We start from the raw sequence: 6,290 nt of genomic DNA, 5'->3' as shown, positions 1-6,290 counted from the left end.
GTTAACAAGATGTCTTCCATTAGTGGGGATTTCCAAGAGTAAGAGTTGAATGATTATGAAAAAATGTAGATGTTTTGCCAAAGGGACTTTTGTTTTTATTTGTCAAGCTTGGGAAAGAAGACAGAGTACTTTGTATAACATCTTACTCTGGGCTGTAATTAAATGTATTATGAATATAATGTAAACATGCTGTAATGTAAACGCAAATGTGAAATGGTGTCTTATAAACCCATGAGGGTTAATTGGGCAGGACACGAAAATAAATAATCAATCAATAAGCACCTATTTTCGTGATTGTTTTGAGCTCAAATGTGTAGGCTTATCAGATTAAATGTGGCCACACACTATTAAACAAAGTCCTCTTGAACCCCAATGACATGGTTACCTCTGAACAGCACTCAATAAATCTAATCAGACCTAATCAATCTGCAAATGCGCAATGTTGATTCTGGGGATTTCCCCCCTGGACCTTAACAGGATGTGTGTGAATGGGAAGGGAGGATTTGATAAACACTCCACTCTGTTGTCCCTGTGGATCCCACACTGACCGTCCAGCTACACTTGACCCTGTCCTGTCTGGGTCTCTGTCTTGGAATGCAGAGCGGAGACTTTTCCAATGTGTGTATGTGTACGGTATGTGTGTTTTTAGGACTCAAACCTTCGGCGGGAATTTTCGAGCAAACCTTTGAAAAATTCGTTTCTAATTCATTTGAAAAATAACCTTCGAGCTCCGAACCTCGGTGGGGGGGGGGGGGGGGGGAGCACACAACTTTGGGAAAGTGTCATAGTAGCAACACGGACAGCACAGAGCATGTTCGTCGGATATGTCTGTACGAAGCCTCAGACATTTATTTTATATTTTTTTATGATTTTACAAAAAACAAATTAAGAAGAAATAGCAGATCTACAAGCGCACAATGCGGTGCGACACGATGCGTTGTGCGCTTGTAGATCTGCTATTTTCACTCGTTTGAGTCCCGGGCAAACCTCTCTTTTTGGGTCTCGACCTGAAAGGTGTGTGAACCCCATACTTGCTGCAGTTCCCAGAGTCAGCAAAAGATGGCAGCCTTTACAGGACAGAATGATGATGAGTTATTGAGGCCAGCAGTGTGCCAACCAGGGAGATAGCCTAATGCACCTGAAGTCGTGCTTGTTAAAGTTTCGTTTACTTTACTCATACTTAATGGTAATTTAAGGAAACCTGTCCCAGTATTAAGTTTATACTGCCGTAAAAGCAGGGACAAATTAGCCGTTGGGCCAGTGGGGCCCAGGGGCCCTTGGCTCTCAGGGGCCCTTGGCTCTCAGGGGCCCTTCGAGGGAAATTAGACCATAAGGTACTAGGTTTGACGCCCTGAAAAGGGCTCCTGGGGCCCTTCATTGGCTGTTGAATTTGTTACATTTAGGTTAAAAAGATGATAAAACACAGAGAAACACGAAAATGTCACGCGCACGCGCGCTATGGGGGTCCTTCAAATATATAGAAAAACAAAACAAATAGTGTTGTATCCTGCCTTTATTTTCTTCTTTCTAAATATTTGATCGGCCCCAAAATATTGTGTTTGTTGTCATGATTTGTCACGATCCGAGTTGACTTTGTCCGCGGCGTAACCGTCTTTATATAAATACTTTTTGAAAAGCCTATGGAGAAAATGAATGGAGAATCATTTCCTGGGCCACTCGTCGTTCTGAAAGGGGGCGGGACTGCGACGCTCTATAGTTAGTTGGAGTTATGGATGATTGCGTGACCCTTTCAAAAAAAGGCTATGAGAACTACCATGCAAGACACAGCTATGAGAACTATCGGTATGCTAAATACGTATGGCTTTTTTCCCCTCCTAAATATTATGGCCTCCTTCCCAGCAAGCCTTTTTGGTGTTCTTTGAAGTTTTTGATCTACAGCACACGGTTTCATCATGCCAATATGTGATGATTTATAGCTTATGCTTTGTTTAAACGTGTGGTTGTATGTAGAGAGAGTGTCTCTCAAGCACGCTTTCTCAACTTCACCGTTCACACCCACTCATCCACATCCTCCTCTCAACACCTGACACATTTCCTGCCTTATAGTGCAATATCGAAAATATTATACTGTATATATTTTACAAACTCATTAAAGTAGGCCTAATTCGGGTGGAAACAACAAAAAAAATCATGAAGTGAGGGGCGCTAATATATTAAAGTCTAACTCTGTTTGTTTAAAGTGCTTTAAACAAACATTAAAAGTCCATAGACTTGGCTGCCACATGACGCAATTTCCGAAAGCCAGACGTTGGGAGGGGATGGCGCCCCTCAAGAAGGAAACAAAGTGTCATGGCTGAGTGGGAACTGGGAATCTCTGAACGGTTCACTCAAAGTAGCCTTAGCCTAATGATTAACCAGCAGCTAAATGTTGAGAGTGGTTCATTTAACAGTGTCAACAAACCGGACCATCTTTTCCTTTGTCTTACCTTAGAGTTCCCATATCCGCATGGTACCAGGTACAGAATGTTCTTCTTAGTTGTGTCCTCATCTGTCCCCTAGGAAAAAAATAACAACCACCTTGTATTAGGCCTATTTTCATTTAATTTCAACCTTTATTTAATTCTCGGAAAACCCACTGAGGGCAATATACAGTAAAAAGAAATGTCATGGTTTATCAAGATCAATTTAAACAGGTGTGCAATTTAGATTGACCAAAGTTGATATATCCGACTGAAAGTGCCCTAAGGGCAGTGGTTTTCAACCAGTATACACAATTCAGTTTGCCTGTTATCTCTCCTAATGTTACCAACATCAATACAGCATGGAATTGTGGACAAAATCATATCCAACGACAATAAAATATTCACCGGTATGGGTCTGAGAGTCTAAATCTCATCAAATGGTGGTCCGTGGCTCAAATGCTGAATAAATAATGGGCCTCGACTTATAAAGGGTTGGAAACCACTGCCCTATTGGGAAAACAAGAGAGCAGTACTTCAGCAAAGCCTGCACGCCGGTGTTCCAGGTGTGCACTACGCAGGGCACATTTCCAAACTGTGGAGACACACAGTATCTCAATTGAGCATCATTCAAACCGCCCTGAGAGTGTTCATATTAACCACTTCAACTCAGGCACTTCACTCCCAGGGGTCTATACTTGGTACCCTCCTTTTTCCATTCCACACCCTTAAATCTCTTCATCGAAAATCTACCGTACAAGCTCGCTGAGAGCTCGCTGAGAGCGTGTACATCTGCTGTGCAATTGTTAAAATGTTTTTGACGCCTGGGAAGAAATTAAGGAAGGAAAGGTACTATGTTTACCCAGGGTAACTGGACTAAGCTCAAGAACTTGTTTACAGCCAGGCCCTGCTCATAGAACATTTCATGGTAGGGGTTCAATGCCTTGTCCAAGGGCACTTCAGTAATTTTAACGTGCCGGTCCGGGGATACGAACTAGCGACCTTCCGATATCAAGACCGCTCCGCAAACCGTTCGGCCACCCCACTATAGCTGGGGGCCCGCAGCCGGGCAAAATAATTGCACTACATTCCTGTTTGCAGAAGGAGGAGAGGACACTGCGGAGCAGCACGGACATTTCAAGCCTTTTTTTGAGTGGTGCAACCACTCCTACAACCAGCAATGTCCATGTACCTGTGTGTGTACCTGTGTGTGTGTGTCTATGAGCACGAGTATGTTACTTATTTATACCAGTAGGGGGCGCCAGAAACAGAGAGAGGGGTAGTGCTGTGTGTCTAATGAGAGAGAGAGAGAGGGGGGGGGGGGGGGGGGAATTGCACCACTCAGTTCACACGTGTGTGATTTATTGGGTGCTAGTAGGCTACAAGAAAAGACTATTCTAGACTATAGTTTAGTCTTTTACTATAGCACCTAATAAAAAGCTGTGAGATGGAGGATGACTGATTTAAGCAGTCACACCTGGCCTGAGTCAAACTAACTGGACTCAGAGCTGGGTGTGGCTGCGCACCTGTTGTGCATGGACTTGATCAAGGCACAAGAGGATAAATCAGTCATCTCCACAAACACTCGGGAGGAGCTTCTGTCTGGACAGTGGGGAGCTATCTGCTTTCCTGTGTAAAGTGTCATATCATATGTTGTGTTATTCCTTGCACTGAGAGGAATAAACCAGTCTACTTAAGAAAGCTGCCCTGTGTTGTGTCCTTCCTTGCCCTGGGTAGTGACTAGTCAGTCACAAAAGCCTTGAAATGTCCGTGAACTGCTCCAGAGTCCTCTCCTCTGTGTCCTTGTTCCTGTGATGCACCGACAAAAAGTCACGACAAGAGTTGGCTTTGTCCGGGGCGTAAACATCTTTAAATAAATACCTTGAAATGTCTATGGGAATATTGCATTGGGAATCATTTCCTGGGCCTGGCGTCGTCATGAAAGGGGGCGGGACTGCGACGCTCTAGTATAGCAGATCTACAACTCAAAGGTGTACAGAGTCATCATGACACGTTATAGCAACTGTGTGACCGAAGAAGGCCCATTTAGCAATACCATGCAAGATTCTCCATGTGTACACGGTTGTGGCAAGTCTTTCTTTCTCCACAGGATGTATAAGGGAATCATTCACCAGCTATACCTGCACTATACCAAAGGCTTGTTGGCTATCACCTCCCACTCCCACCACCAGTGATGACTCATTGATGATGATCACTCTCACTCTCTCTGTGGGGCCCAGAGAGAGAGAGAGAGAGAGAGAGAGAGAGAGAGAGAGAGAGGGCTTGTCACACAGTATCAAGTGGGCGTCACTGCCGGCCGCCCCTGCATTCTGCATTCACATCGCCATGAAAGGCAAGTCGCACTAGAGTGGTGAACAGAGAAAGGAGGGGTAGGCCTACTGTATACTTCTGCCCACGACCGCAACATAGCATATAATACACACACAGTCAAGAGAAATTGGGTAAGAGGTGTGAACTGCTTTGCCCCGGGCCGTACGCGTCGCGGTCGGTCGGTCTCGCCTCAGAGCAAAGTCCAACTCGGTGCACATTGGCATGTTTGCGAGACTATTATTGGTATTGCTTGACTTGAGCCACTGACGGCACTCTGGGGAATTTAGCGGCCTGAAAGGGGGGGGTCATGGCCATTCTGAGTGAGGGCCATGCATGATAATAAACTAACAAAGGATGGGGGGAGATTGCAAAATAACATCAGTGAAATCCTAAATAAGGATTCATGTAACTCTGAACTCATCGAAGTTAGGTTAACACTAGATTATTGAGGCCAGCAGTATGACAGTATTGTCATAGTGTATATTTATATCATGCATTGAGTGTACTCTGAGGAATGTATAAAGGTCATGGTCACTGTGAAGGCCATGTGTTGCTAATAAACTAACAAAGGGAAGGAGAAAAGAAAAGTTGCAAAATATAACTGACCACTGAAATACTAGGACACCACAGGATTGCCGTACTGTATTCACTCATATTAAAACTCCAAAGGCCTTGAATGGTTCTTCCGATAAGTTTGGGAGGATATGGGGGTCCATTCTTTCAATTCATTCGGAAATTAATTGAATCCGTCTCTGCTTGAGGATGTGTGAGGTCTGCTGGACCTTTGATTTAAAAGTATACTGTGATTGGATTGCTGATGTAATGCGGATTATGGATGTATCATGTATACTTATAATTGTTTATAAGATGTTGTGTACTGTTCCTTTGTCTGTTTTTGCCTGCCTTTTATTTTTCAACTTTTATTGATCCTGTATTTAAGGTTTGTTTGTCTTGTTTTCTGTTGTCCTTTTTCTTTGGGGTGAGAATTAAATGTATAATTATTCTTGTACGTTATACTTGTGGGGTTTATTAAGAGAAACTGTTAATGCCACCACTTAATTATTTCTCAACTCCAGTATTTAAATAATGCTTCTGTGAAAAAAACCAATAAACAAAGTTATAAAAAAATACAAATAAACCCTAGTAGGTAGTAAAAGCAAAGAGATGTGTTGTGTGAGCGTGTGGGACCACCGCGGTGCAACGTCATGTTGTAGTTTGTCGTTTAGCATGCACAGTATATATTTTATAATATATTAGATTGATAACCTATAGGAATAAGAACCTTGCACACGGCCTAGGACAATGCTGTGGTCAAGGTCATGTTCTAACCTTTGATTGTGCCTTTTCCCCCTAGTTGTTGTACAGTATATACACAGTACTACACAGCATTGGTTCCCAACCTTTTTATACTACCTTTAGTACCACCTCAGAAACTATTTGTTTCTCCATGTACCACCATGATAAATAACCGATGTTAAAATACAGGAGCGTAGACTAGACCTGCCCTTTTTGTTCCATTCCTAAGCCAACAATGCTGCT

Source organism: Protomyctophum bolini, assembly GCF_963924005.1.
Source record: "Protomyctophum bolini genome assembly, chromosome: 21".
Taxonomy (NCBI): Eukaryota; Metazoa; Chordata; class Actinopteri; order Myctophiformes; family Myctophidae; genus Protomyctophum; species Protomyctophum bolini.
Note: the sequence above shows the minus strand (reverse complement) of the source record.